General features: G+C 45.6%; 1 protein-coding gene across 1 annotated transcript in view; it reads left to right on the top strand.

The window, feature by feature from the left end:
- LRSAM1 (leucine rich repeat and sterile alpha motif containing 1) overlaps positions 1-15,723 on the top strand; it is a 233,945-nt gene that overhangs the window by 34,666 nt on the left and 183,556 nt on the right. The gene's annotated exons all lie outside the window — the stretch shown is intronic.

Below are 15,723 nucleotides of genomic sequence, written 5' to 3'. Positions count from 1 at the left end.
GTTTGATTATTACAACTTAAAAATCCCAAATAAAGTTACAAACAGTTAAAATATTCAGTGACCACACCTAAATATAAAACCAATTTCACATAGACCTAAAGTCTGGTTCAACACACTTGAAGGAATAAAGTTAACAGAGTAAATCATGGTGTGTGTATAAGATAGAAATTATCAACATCATCCATGAATGAAATGAGTGGTGACCTTATTTACAAATATAATCTTTTTGGTCTTAATAGTACCAGCCCTAGAGTATTACAATGAAATACAATACAGTTAATCAGGGTATGTATCAAACAAACATTTCTCATCTTAATGCTCTTCCTTAATAAATCTAGATGACAACTATGGATTATCTTGCTTAAGAAAGCAGATTACAGTTCGTCGACAAGCTAGAACTCCCTGTTTATCTAAGCAATTGCAGAGCGTTTCTTACCAGCAAATAAATGTGTTGGACATGTGCTTAAGATGTGTTAAATAGTTTATTTCTTGTAGCCAAAACGACCACAGATTTGAGACACACTTGGGCCCTGATTTAGAGTTCGGTGGATGGGTTACCCATCACAATTGTGATGGATCTCCCGTCCGACATCAGTTGTAGCCTATGAAACTTGTAATACGGCGGACCCGATATCCGTCTCGTTTGTGACGGAGTAACCAGTCTGCCAAACTCTAAGTCAGGCCCTTAGTTTTCCCCATCCAGGTATGAAATCCCAAAATGGTAACAGACGCTGTCGATATTTCATTAATTTAGCCTTCATGTAAAGTGGGAAACGGGCTTACAAGTTGGATTGCCTTTGGCCATGAAAATAGGAGTGTATAAGCATACAAGTGTTTCCTCACAGATAATTTATATTCAACATAGGATTAATATTTAAGATATTTACAGAATTTTTATATTTTTTAAAAATAAATCATTAATCATATTAGAATTCCATTGTTCTATGATGTTCAATTGTATAATTGCTTCATGTAAAAATATTTTCCATGGACTGCTAATATACTCTCTTTTTATGATCATTTCCTTCCGAATAAGATATTTTAATGAGCTGGATAGAACCCTTTTAAAGGCATTGAACACTTTTAGAGATGCAGTTGTTTTGACATAGCATGTTCATTAAGGTTGAACTCTAAATGGATCTGGTCCTGCAATGTGGAGGGTGAAATGGTTTATAGCATCCTATGTACACTGCACTGTAATTGTAATTGTATTTATATAGCGCTTACGACCCCTGATGAGGTGTCGAAGCGCTTTTTGTCGAGTAGCATGTTACTCTGGAACCCAAGAGGAATTAGTGATGGATTAGTATAGGGAAATATGAGTACAGTATTAGTATGAGTTAATTTGAGCGGAGGATTGACTAGAACAATGGAGGGATAGAGGAGGGACGAATCCAGAAGTGTTCACTGGGAGTTTATAATAATAGGATGAAGCTTGGGGTGAGTAAAGGAGAGATGGAGGAGGGAGGAGTCTGTGGAAAGGGGTTATGGAGATCATAGTAGCAGAAGGGGTTTTGGATGAGTCAAAGGTGAGATAAACGAGGGAGATCATAGTAGTAAACTGAGGTGTGGGGTGAGCCAGGAGCAGTAGAGGAGGGAATATCTTAAGCAGGGTTATTTTGGAGAACAAAGTAGTACAATGGGTTTGGGATGAGTCAGAGTGGGGATGGAGGATAGCTTGATAGAGAAGTAGGGTGATGGGGAGACAGAGTAAAGCTTACCAGAGAGGACATTTTGTTTTATTTTATTTTTTATTAATTTATTAATTATTTATTTTTTCCCCTAATAAAAAAATAGTATATTTGCAAAATGGTACTTGGCATGTAGTTGACATACATTTGGCCTTCTGAACTGGCTTCAACGATGGACATCACAATTGTTAGCTTGTTTAAAGCTAACTCGCTGATCATCTAATATGCCTATCTACTTATAGGTGGACATTCTGACACTTTTATTAATATTCTATGTGCCAGATTTCTTTTTTTTTTTCGCCCAGTGAGTACTAGTTTTTTTTTTTTTCCGGGTTTATTTCCATATAATTCTTCAAGCAAAAAATAGTAAATGCATTAATACGCTGCTGCAGGCCTACTGACATTTTGCTTAATAAAACAATATTGTCAGCATATTGGAGGGAGGTAAGTATTTGACCAATTTTTGCAGACCGAGAGGACATATACTTGATACTGCTATTAAGATCAGTGATGTATGGGGGCGTGGCCAACATGGCGACCGGAGCAGCAGCATAAACTGCAGCTCCGATCCCTGGCCCAAATAAACATCCTGTCTGCGATGCCTGCACCCTGAAAGAGGGCCGCGGGCATCGCCTTAAATCGCTGTCCTGGGCCCGCGATACGGGCTGTGTCCGGAATCCGGACAATGCGCCCGCTCTCCGTTCCACGAGCGAGCTGCCGCGAGGCCGTAGATGGGCTCACGACCGCGGCCTGAGGTCTCATAGTAACGCGAGCCGCCGACTCCGGACCTGCATCGGCAGCCGCGTCAGCGACCAGCCCGGAGGCTGAGTCGCGTAAACAACTTCTGCTCTGGTGGAGCCGTCGGCGGCTCTGCCTTTTCTGGTGCCCGCGTTTGTGCTCCGGCCGCCGCACCCGCCTCGCACGCTGCGTGCGGGCTGCCGGGCGGGTGGATTTGAATCCATATCCGAGGCCGGGAGGCTCGCGAGGACGCGAGCTGCCGGGCCACTGCCTGCTTCAGCCACTGCACCCGTGGCCGGCCCAGAGGTCGTGCCGCGGTAATACCGACCCAGCTGGTGGGGCCAAGGGCGGCTCCACACTTTTGTCTGCGATTCGGGGCAGCCGTTCTGGACGAGGCTGCCCCACTATGAAAATAATACTCCACGGATAGGGGCCTGCTGCCCCTCTCTACAGCGCACTCCTCCTGCTGGACAAGCTTAACACTGATGTGCCCTGGATACTCCAACTGGTGGCAGGACCTACACCAACAGCAGCTACAGCTCACTGAGCCCTGCATTGCGATCGAGCCCGTGACAGGGACTGTGGTCTATATAACAACGCCCAGCTGTCAGTGGACCCACATCGCGGATTGAATTCACGTCCGGCCCGGAGACCATACTACAGAAACCTCAGCCCTGCGGACTACGACTGAGGTGGGTGCGCACTTTTAACTAAGCTGTAAACTGCGTGTCGCGCACGTGGGCACGTGCTTACATTCCGCACATCAACAACCCCCGTGCAGGGCTGTCGCCATTGAGAGTGGGCACGTCCGAAATCCCACAGGGCCCATCGCTTGAGGCCATACCGACGCTCCGAGTGAGGGCTCGCGGGAGTGGCGTGCCAGTGTTGGAGGTGTAGCGGCCTTCCTACCTGAACTAACACTTGCTAATATAATTGCCCATTGTCCACACATTCTTCTTCATTGTCCCTCAACTGGGCAGCCTGCCCTTGGCACCCAGGCTGAACCGACCTGCGACGCGCGCCTCATCCTACTCAAAGGTGATACTTTCAATTATCCTACTGTCCCGCTACACCTGTGAGCCTCTGGGACAACACCATCTCTTCCATCTACAGTGACACAGCGTGCTCATCCCACCTGCTGCCAGAAGTTGGGACATGCACTAAACTCGATCCAAAACAGCGGAGCACCCATTTTTCCACCAGATATTCACCAGCTCACATCTCAACTACGCGCCTACAGACCCGCCCCGGTGACGTGTGAATTGTCTCCCACGCTTGGTACGCTACCCTGTAGACGGCAGAATTTCATTTTTTGCTTTTAATTGTTATCCTCAGCCCCCCGGAACAGTGCCATCACTGCACCACAGGTGGCATTTTATGAGCGTCCCTCCTGCATTGCCTCCACCCGGTTCTATACTGTCTAAACTCTCCTGAAACCAATTTGCCAAATGGTCAAACCAAAAACCCCACGTGCACCTCCAGGTAAAATGGATCCTGACACCCCCTCTCCCATTGACACCCAAGTGTCCATGCAACTGGCCTTGCAGAAGATGGACATCACATTACAATCACACACGTCGCAGTTCGAGAAGATACTGCAAGCTATCCTAGACACTAAGTCCACTCTAGAAGCCAAGATAGGCTCGGTAGCAGAAGACCTTAACATACTCCGAACTGATCAACACGCACTGTCCAACAGGGTATCTGAATTAGAGAAAGATTCTGCAATACTATCCCGATCTGTGAAGGATCTCCAATCGCAATTATCATACTTAACGACGGAGGTGGACCTTTTAAAACGCAGAGCGGAGGACGCAGAGAGCAGGTCCCGACGCAACAATATACGTCTGGTAGGATTTCCAGAGCGTGTTGAAGGCCCCAGCGCAGAACTATTCATAGAACAATGGCTTACGGATACAATCCTCAAAGACAATATCCCGAAGTTCTTCTCTGTCGAACGTGCCCACAGGGTTCCGGGAAGACCCCCTCCGCCTGGCGCTCAGCCTCGCCCACTGATAGTGAAACTCCTTAATTACCGTGACAGAGACCTCATTCTACAATTGTTTCGCAAATCCGGCCCGTTGCGCTTTGAAAATGCAATGATCACTGCATATCCAGATTTTACAGTGGAAGTCCAGAAGAAACTGAGCTCTTTCTATCGTGTCAAAGAATGCCTTCGCAAACACCACATCAAATATGCGTTGATGTTCCCAGCCAGACTCTGAGTACAAGATGACACTCGTGTACATTTCTTCACTGCACCAGAGGATGCCTGGACCTGGCCACACGCCAAGGGTCTTGCTGACCCGATAGTCACAGACACTCCAGGCAACAGCTGGTATCCACCTAAGACAAGGTGGAAGCAACGTTAAAAACAAGGCGCTAAACCCTCATCGGAACAATCACAAACTGAACGTTCCCTTCTTCTGCAAGTCACATCTAGATTCGTTAATACATCACCAACCGCCCTGTCTAATCAAACAGATGGGGAACCAGACCACGACCCTGCTTCTGACTCAGCGGAATCCACGCGAGGCCCTTCTCTCACGCCGCGCACAGCAGATGATATCTGTTAAGCTAACCGAGATTCACCCATCCCTCCTTCTTACACACGATAACGGGACTTCCTCCCCTTGGATGTCCGAGGGAAACCTGGCGACACTGCGGACCCTCGGGTGCGGCACACGGCTCGATCCCGGGCCTGGGCGGCGCACTCAGCATCATAAACAACCTGGGCAGGGCGGTTATATCTTATCGCTCTGTACTAACACTATTTGGCACCCTCCATGCGCCATATGGACTGTTCTCCCATTCCGGCAATAGCCGGAATTTTTTTCATTTTTTCACTATTCTTGTTGATGTTATATATTGTTTTCAAGTGTGCTTATTTTTTTTTTTGGTTACTGGCTTTGTCACACGCTAGCTCACCGCAAATGCATCCGCAAATACCCTACCCGCATACGCCACACCGATAGGCTCACATTTAACAGCGCCGAGAACGCTACCTGGCTGGTCTCAAAGGGCAATCGTTGTAATATTCTCATAATAGGACCGGGGGACAAGCACCTCCCCGTTTTAGTTATATTTGCCAATGCATTATGGCTTCTCAAACACAACGGGGAATCTTGAAATACAAGATACTCACATGGAACATCAAAGGTATGGCAGCGCCGCAAAAGCGACAAAGGATTCATACATTTCTTAAACGGCAACAAATACACATTGCCCTGCTACAAGAGACACACCTCACTAAGTCCACATTAGAGAATACACGCTTAAAATGGAAAGGACAATTACACGCCACCACCTCCTCTTCCTTTGCTCGTGGTGTGGCGATTTGGATTGCCCCTGGGGTCCCATTTACTACGACTCGCGCACAATGCGACCCAGAAGGTAGATATGTGATACTAGAAGGCGTCCTTGACGGATCCCCACTAGCGTTGGTAGCGCTATACTCCCCTAACACTAGTCAAGGTGACTTTCTGAATACGCTTACCCCTGGCAGTCTTAGTGACCCTGCATTAGAGTGCATCTGGGGGGGTGACTTTAATAGCGTCCTGAATACTCAAATAGACCGTTCGTTCCCCCCTCTTGGTGCGGCTTCATCCAACCGAGCCTCACAAGCTTTAGCAAAATGGGCCTCTCACAATAATTTAAGTGACATCTGGAGGATAGGTCACCCCACCCACCGCAAATATTCTTACTACTCCCCAGTACATAAATTATACACCAGAATAGATATGATCTTTGTGTCCGCAACTGTAATCCAGAAAATGTGTAGTACCGAATATCTGGCACGCACTATATCGGAACACAACCCATAATGCACAATAATGGCCTGGGGCCACATGCATACCCGCATCCCAACATGGCGACTGCAACCAGAAATTCTTTTAGATCCTCCCTTCCATACAGAAATGTCCAAACAATTGGCTGATTATTTCTTATTAAATAAAAACACAACAGCATCTCGTGCTACAGAATGGGATGCCCACAAAGTGGTGATACGAGGCCACTGCCTCGCAGCCACAGTGGGAGTAAAGAAGATACTCACTAAAGAACTACATGACTTAGAGGTCAAGCTCCGTAAAGCGGAGATCGAGGTTTCCATTGGCGAGGCCACATTGTCTGGACTGAATTCGCTTAAAGCTGCCTACAAAGAAGCAGACACTAGGCTGGGTAAGCACGACTACAGACACTACATGACACGGCAACACGCTGAAGGAGATAGATCGGGCAGACTACTGGCGTGGCTGACCCGCCAACCCTCGCAATCATCACCTATTGGTGCAATACGTTTAAGCTCCGGCGTCATTGTCAATACTCAATCCGAAATCAACGACGCCTTCTTAACATACTACTGCACTCTATATACACCTCCTCCCACCCCGTCAGAGCAGCAACTAACTGATATATTAACATTTGTCTCTCACAACCAACATATTATAGACAATGATACCACCTTGGACGGCCCCATTACAATAGAAGAATTGCGCGTAGCACTAACACAAATGGCACGTGGCAAAACCCCTGGCTCAGATGGCCTGCCGGTGGAGTACTTTCATTCCCACGCTACACATCTTCTGCAGCCACTCATAGAAGTATTTAATGAAGCACAAAATAAATTACTATTACCGGAATCCATGCGCGAAGCTCTAATAGTTGTTCTCCCAAAAACAGGCCGCGACCCTTTAGATGTTACATCATACAGACCACTCTCTCTTCTCAACACAGACTGTAAACTGCTGTGGAAAATACTAGCAAATAGATTACTTCCCCACCTAGAAAGTTTAATACACTCAGACCAGTCTGGTTTTATCCCTGGGAGAAGCACCTTTTTAAACATCAGAAGATTGCTTCACATAATGCACAGTAACACAGAACCAAAAGCTGTAGCCCTCTCCTTAGACATTGAAAAAGCGTTTGATACGCTGAGCTGGGATTACCTTCTACGCACACTTAAAGCGTTTGGTTTTGGCTCCGGTTTCTTACAATGGATCAAAACGCTCTACTATAAACCCACAGCTCGAGTCAAAAACGGTTGTGTTATCTCTGAGGCGTTTCCCATAGGCAGAGGCACCAGACAGGGATGTCCATTATCCCCTTTATTATTTGCCATAGCTATGGAACCATTAGCAATTAAACTACGAAGTTGCGCGCACCTGTGGGGCATCTCCGAATCTAACACACATCGTATTATATCCTTATATGCGGACGACGCCCTGATATACCTGCGTAATCACTCCACCTCCATGGCTGGGGTTCTATCAATGCTCGACTCCTTTGCCCTGGCTTCTGGTCTACGCGTCAATTGGTCCAAATCAAGTACCTTACCTCTTACCCCCATACCAACAGACCTTCACATGACACTACCGCAATATCAACTCCCATGGTCACACAATACCTTCAAGTATCTCGGGATCCAAATCTATCACTCCATTATTGACCTGAAAGAAGGCAATATTGATAGAGCACTCGGCTCTACTCACAGCTCAATGTCATTCTGGGGCTCACTCCCCTTATCTCCCATGGGTCGAGTAGCAATAGCTAAAATGCTCATCCTTCCAAGGTTCTTATATTTTTTTACTGCCCTGCCGCTGTGTCTGCCACGAGCGTTCTTTAACAAACTGCACTCATTATTGGGTGATTTACTCTGGGGCAGAGACAGACGCAGGGTAGCGTTAACTACAACACAATACCCGCAAGAGGCGGGGGGCTTGGGCATGCCCAACTTTGAGAGATATTACGCAGCTTCTCAGCTGCTATGGGTGTCTATATGGCTCAAAGAGACCCCTTCCCCTGAAGGCATAATGCTGCAATCATATTTGGCCCCGCAAACATTGCTGTCCTCACTCTTATCTGGCCCTAACCGCCTACCCTCAAAATTTATATTACTAGAGGCAGCTCACTTCTGTTGGCACAGATACGTTCAAAGTAAGTCCCCTCTATCCCCCTACTCCCCCCTGTTACCACTGCTCCAGCTACCAAACACCCAAACATTATCATTAAATCACGATATGCGGGACATAAGTACTCTAAACGTAGGCGACTACTACTCGAGTTCTAAATTACTCACCTTCGCGGACCTAGTGGCCGCTGGGGTTATGCACACAGGAGCCTTCCTGATGTACAACGCTATTAAACGACTACTTAACAACCTTTGGGGTTCCGGCAATAATGAACCTCCCGAATCCCAACTACTTACTGTTATTCTTACGATGGGCAGCGCAAAAGGCATCATAACTAAATTATACACAGTACTGATGACGGAGGTCTGCTCCACGTTACCGCTTGCTAAAGCACGTTGGGACTCTGTCCTCCCTACACCACTATCACAAAAAACATGGATTGCGGCTCTTACAATGATTAAGTCAATATCCCGCAACCCTCGGTTGCGTTACACCCAATTCAATTATATTCACCAAGCATATTTATCTCCGGCCCGCATCCAAAGAATATACCCGAATGCAAACTCGACATGTCCTAGATGTGCTGCCCCGGCAGCAGATTTCTATCACATGGTCTGGAGCTGTCACCCCATAAACTCAGCCTGGCATCGGGTCACAAATACCACAGCAGACATTACATCTCACACTTTGTCGTCCACCCCTGACTCATGTCTACTTGGCATACGTCAACGCGCCAAAGGCGATAAACATCTGCACAGATTTATTGATTTGGCATTTGCTGTCTTCAAGCGCCTGATAGCCACGCACTGGAAAGCCCCACACGTACCATCTCACTCTGCCTGGCTTCGTGACTTGCACAGTCGCTCGCAGGCCGAAGCTCAGACATTATGCTTACTGCAATACAAGGGCCTAATACAGGATGGCCCCGAAGTCTGGGACATTTTTGTGGTAGCGATCGAAAACAGGGATGACACATGCCCCCCGCCCACAATCCTTCAGTACATTAACTCCCTCATGCCCCCTCCTAACGGCATGTGGCAGTACTCTTGGTTGCTTACGCAGGGACCACGCCTTCATGCACTACATGCTTGGCTTTGGGTATCCCTAAAATGGCTCTATGCCCTATTATAGCTCACAACTAACATCTCAAGGGTGTTGCCCTGATCTCCAAGCATAATAATCGGACCCTCTCTCTATTTCATCCCACCATCCGGGGTTGGGGCATCCAGCATTAGGAATAATACCAGCGGTGTTTAGCTGTGACCTTAGTTAATCAATTAGTTGCATAATTTACAATGGTGTTTTCGGAACTGTATTGCGCAACCGCGCTGTAGTGACTTACAAATGCGTGTAAACAATTTGAAAAATTATCATTGACTAAACATGTTGTTGTGTGTGCATAATGTTTAATAAACAGATTTAAAAAAAAAAAAGATCAGTGATGTATAAGTTGAACAGGGGTCTCCAACCTTTTCAGAAATAAGAGCTACTTATGTTCAATAAAAAATCATTCCGAGCTACAAATATTAGTGTAGTAACATTAGTGCTGCCGTATGCAGGATCACTCCAGCACAGCATTGCTATCATTAATGAGGAAAAGGCTTTATTATTTTGGAAAGCTTGTACAAGGTTTATACATAACAGCCACAGGTAATATTATTTTCAATAAATGACCTTAATGCTCTATGATGTACCATTCAAGTTGCAGCTTTTATATATTTTGGATGCTATGGAGTTTTGAAAATACATATATTTCTGTTTCGAATACACACTTTTCAATTTTGGTATAAGATACTATTTCAACAAAACAAAAGCTTCTAATTTAGTCGGCGGGGCTGCATGCAGGTGAACTACTCTACTCGTTGGCAAAGCCTTAGTTAAACAATACTGGCAACAAAACACAGCCCTGTTAAAGCTTTGTTCTGGCTTTCATTTTACGAGAAATTACGTGAAATTGTACAGCCTGATCCATATCTATCCTTTACCCAGGTATTGGAATAAAATACCCAAATTGTATTTTATTTTCTTGAAATGTTGAAACGTGTGCTGCTTTATTGCTCTTGTGGATGTTTTATATGTAGAGGCTCTTCCTGGAATACTGCTGGAGAAAGCATCATCACAGCTTCACCATATTATAATTTAAGGTGGCAAATTGGCACTTAAACTTGCTGGTGTCAGGGTTTATGGAGCTAGATGTGGAAGTGGGATAGAGATTGTCATGTTTCTTTCTGTTCTATTGACTTATTGGTACGATAACTGGTTAGGAGGAAAGTAATATGGCATTTAGAGGTGCCTTGCTAAACATTTCCAAGAACTACATCGTATGGAAGAACAATTCAAATTGTGCAATCTTGCAAACACGGACCTTAGATTTAGGGAAGAAATTTAGAAACACTGTTACTCAAAATAAAATCAGAACTAATCCTGAAATTGAGTACAACAAAGGTACGTTTTACGAACTTACAAACACCATAACATATCATTTTTTTCAAGATGACAAAATAATATTTTACAAGCAGCGAGCACCCCGGGAGGAAGACGGCACCACTACAGATACAAGTATCTTGAACACTAGGAACAGTAATATGTTTCCTGGGTAAGTTATTATCAGAGTGATATATGGGAAAACCCACAACATGGACTATAACAGCATAAATCAAAGAAGGGTCATCTACACCACATCATAGTGTAACATACACTTGTTTTATTTGTTGGCACTATGTTGGAAATGACCCTTTTTTGCAGGGTTATCACCAAACTTTTTGCCATCTCACTCCTCAGATGTGTTTCTGGTTTATTGTCGCTGCACACTTTACCACTGCTAACTAGCACTAAAGTGCAAATGCCCCCTGTGTAAAGTATGATTGGCATATTTGATTTACTAATACGTCTCTAGTAAAGTGCACTTAGAGGTGCACAGGGCTTGTATATCAAATGCTAGTGGTGGGCCTGCAGCACTGATTGTGCCACCCACATGAGTAGCCCTGTAAACATGTCTCAGACCTGCCACTACAGTGTCTCTGTGTAGTTTTAAACTGCTAATTAGACCTGGCAAGTGCACCCACTTTTCAGGCCCAAACCTTCCCTTTTACTACATGTAAGTCAGTATTAAGGTAGGCCCTAGGTAGATCCATGGGCAGGGTACAGTGTATTTAAGATGTGGGGCATGTACTGGTGTGTAATTCAAGTCCTGATAGTGAAATACCACCAAATTAGTTTGTCACTTTTGCAAGCCTATCCCTCCCATAGGTTAACATGGGGACTGCCTTTAAATATCTTTTAAGTGCAGATTCACATTGGGAGCAGATCGAGACATGGAGTTTGGGATCTCTGAACTCACAATGTAAAAATACATGTTTTTGTAGGGTTGGGTTTTAGATTGTCTGTTTGTCAAATGACACTTTTAGAAAGTAGGCATTTTCTTGCTTAACCATTCTGTGCCTCTGCCTGCCTATGGAATCCTCGTCGGCATCAGACTGACAGTTGGGCTGTTTGTGAATTCTCTCTAGACAGTGACACAAAGGGAGCTGAGGTGTTTCCTGCATATCCTGATGAGTCTCCTTGGCTAGAATGAGAAGGTAGGAGATGAAACCTGCCCCTGAAAGGGCTCTGCCTGTCCTCACACAATGCAGTCTCCGACCCCCTATCTGGGGCCAGGCTTGGGCAAGACAGGATCTTGTGAACAACAGAGACTTTCCTTTGACGTTTGCCTACTTCAAAGACAGAAATGAGTATAAGTAGTGGACCTAAAACCCCAGAAAGTAGGCATTTTGTTGCTTAACCAGTCTCTACCCCTGCCTGCCTATGGAATCCTCATCTGGGTAGGTCGGACAGTTGTGCTGTTTGTGAATTCCCTCTAGACAGTGACACAAAGGGAGCTGAGGTGTGTCCTGCATATCCTGATGAGTCTCCTTGGCTAGAGTGGGGAGGTAGAAGCTGGAACCTGCACCTGAAAGGGCTCTGCCTGCCTCACACAATGCAGTCTCCAACTCCCTGTCTGGGGCCAGGCCTGGACACTTGCACACCGGGACCAAGACTTTGGATCGGATTTGTGTTCCATCACAGCTATAAAGGAGACTGACTTGAGAGACAATATATCAACACAAAAAGAAAAACTGTTTTCTGTTTCTGTATATGAGTTGCAATTTGTGTCTTTGATTAAACATTACAAGGAGGAGATTGTTGTTCCTCTTTTTTTCGACCTATCTTAGTGCTAGGTGTATTTTGGTTTGTTTTTAGAGTGTGATTGAGCTTGTATGATTGTGAATTTGTTATTTCTTTAGTATAGGGGGTGTTTTGACTATGTTTTCTCTGTAAGTTTCTCTATTTTTCTATCGTTGGCTTAGATGAAGTATATATATTTAATGTATTAATTAATACAATGTATTAATTGTCTATTTGCTTTAAATGTACAACTTGTTTTGGCTTTTTTTGGTTATCTTTGTGGTCAGCTCTGTAGTCAGAGCTTTATAGGGATTCTAGTATTTCGGAATCCTTAGCATGAAGTTGGGTTGTTTTCATTCTATTTGGAGCCAGGCCTGGGCAAGACAGGATATTGTGAACAACAGAGACTTTCCTTTGAAGTTTGCCTACTTCAAAGACAGAAATGAGTATAAGTAGTGGACCTAAAACCCCAGACTTTTAAAACACTTCTGAATCAAGAGGACCCTCTGGCAAGGAGAAGAGGTGAAGAACTGGAGGAGAAGTATGGCCCCTTTGTGTGTGCTTTGCTGGGTTGGCCTGCAGCTTCTGCCTTTGCCTTAAAGAGGACAAAGTCTGGACTTTGCTGTGTAGCCTGCTTGTGAAGTTTCTCCAAGGGCTAGAAGTAGAGCATATCTCCAGTTGAAGTCTCAGGGATATCAAAGACTTCAGGTTGATCTGCCTACAGCATTGGGAACTGTGTATTTTGTGCTGCAACAGAAGAAAAACCACCACAATGCTGTTGGCGACGCTGCTGCCTGCGCTGTGACCTGACGACCGCTCACGGAGCCGTGCCCAGCTTTGCACTCCACCCTGGTCTCACCCCCCCCTGAGCCGCTGCTTGAACTATTACTTGTGGGCCCCGCACTCCACATCGCCTTGCTCCCACCGCAGCCTTTATATCCCAGACGACGATGCTCTACACTGACACCGATGCCTCTGCTTGCACCGTGACCTGAGGACATGGATCGTGAGGCACACAAAGCACTGTCCCCTCCCACAGCTCTGGTCCACTGACGCCAGCGCCATCAACTCCAGCCTTGCCAACAGACATCCCTATCTTTAGCACGACCTGTGGGAGCCACACAGAGCCCGCCCCACATCGTACTGCCACCTTAAGCCTAGTGATGACATCGCTTCAGCAACGACAACACTGCTGCTTTGCACCACAACCTGGAGACACTGCCAGTCGCACTGCCCTGCTTCACACCGCAGTTTTGGTCTCACTGCCGCTGCTGTCACTGAGCTGCTGCTTGCACCGTGACCTGTGGGCACCGCACGTCGCATTGTCCGGCTCCGCGCCATAGTCTTGACGTCATCCTGACTTCGTCATTAGCCCAGAGTTCGAACTGCAGTGCGTTTGACTTCAAGGGCCTGATGACCCCTGCACCAACCTCCGGAACCAACGCCTGCCGACACAAGCGATGCCCCACTCCGGATCTCATTGCGAGGATTACGATGCCCTACATTTCCAAAGTACTGGTTGCAGGTCTTTCTGATGCTGCAGCCAGCCTAAACTGTTGGATTTGTTGTTCGCAGCGCTGTGATAGTCCCAGACGGAGCTATTGACTTCAGGGAACTGTATTTTTAAGTAATTCTTGCAAAATTCATATCTTTATTACTGTATGTTGGATTTTTCTCGTTTTGTTCTTGTTTTAAACAGATAAATATTGGCTATTTTTCTAAAACTGGTATGGTGTCCCAGGGGTGTGGAATTTATTAAAATATCTACTTGTCCAGGGGACAGGTTGCTTCTCAAATCTACTTGTCCTGTAAAAGGATCTACTTGTCCCTTTGGTGCCATATAGTGTGGCTACAAATTATGGCAGCAATTAATAGCCTCTCTGATTATGCCAGGGCTACTACCATAGTAGGGCTTGAATACTTGGAATTTCAATCCCCACTGTAGCAGATCTGCATACTGGGGCTGGAGGAAGCAGTAAGCAATAGTTCCAGGGCTGGAATGCCTTTGAGTCTGCAAACCTACTAACCTGCATGTTTGAAAGATTTTTACCAGCTTCTCTCTAATATTTTCCCATAATAAGAAAGGTTGGACATTTACTCCTGACAATGGCAGAATTAGAACGTCTTCCAGGGTTGGGAAGAAAGTGCTGGAGGGAAAATGAACTTGCAAATGCTCAATAGATTTTCACATGAGCAAATCTACACATCGTATTTACCCACGCTAAAATACAGTTCACAAATATTTTATAGGGGTACAACATATACCATGGGTGCACTTTTGTGACTTTCTTTAAGAATTTGGGGCCATAAGTAGGTAGGTTCAGATTTGTGACCTGCAAATTGCGAGTCGCAAATCCAAATGTAGGATGGTGTCCTTGACACCATCTGTGATTCGCAAGGGCTTCGCAAATGCCCACATCATGAATAATCATGAGGTGGGTCGCAATTTGCGACCCCCTCACGAATGGTGGCCTGCTGGAGACAGCAGACCACCATGTCTGTGACTGCTTTTCAATAAAGCAGTTTTTTTGGGTTTTTTTTGTAATGCAGCCCGTTTTCCTTAAAGGAAAACGAGATGCATAACAAAAACGAAAAATGAAACGTTTTCGTTTCATTTTTTTCAGAGCAGGCAGTGGTCCGCAGGACCACTGCTTGCTCTGAAAAAATGTTCACAATGGGAAAGGGGTCCCATGGGGATCCCTTCCATTTTGCGAAAGTGTTAGCACCCATTTGAAATGGGTGCAAACTGCGATTGGTGTGCGCCCGCATTCGCGGTCACAAAACAATCCTACATTGCACTGCGAGTTGCAATTAGGAAGGGAACACCCCTTACTAATTGCGAGTCGCAAACCCGTTTTGTGATTCGGTAACCAGGTTACTGAATCGCAAAACTGGGTTTGTGCATGTTTGCGACATGCAAAAAGCTACCTACATGTGGGTCTTGGTCCCTAATTAGGTCTGGTGTTAACAAAGACATTTTGTTTTTATTAAACTTCTATTTCTCTCTCTTTCGGCTGGCTTTACTGTGAGTGATCGCATTCTGCTCTTCCACAAGGAGCATATTGCCACACAAAGTTTTGTTCAGTGTCAGGAACTACAGTGGCAATCAGTGACGTAACGAAACTGGAGGGTGCCCCTTTGCAAAGAACATGGAGGAGCCCCCTCTCCAGACTCACTCAGGGCAGGTGCTGTGCTGACGGGGCCCCCTGGAGGGCGGCTGC

This window comes from Pleurodeles waltl, chromosome 6 (assembly GCF_031143425.1).
Source record: "Pleurodeles waltl isolate 20211129_DDA chromosome 6, aPleWal1.hap1.20221129, whole genome shotgun sequence".
NCBI lineage: Eukaryota > Metazoa > Chordata > Amphibia > Caudata > Salamandridae > Pleurodeles > Pleurodeles waltl.
The sequence above is the reverse complement of the archived record's forward strand: the minus strand, read 5'-3'. Positions and strand labels throughout refer to the sequence as shown.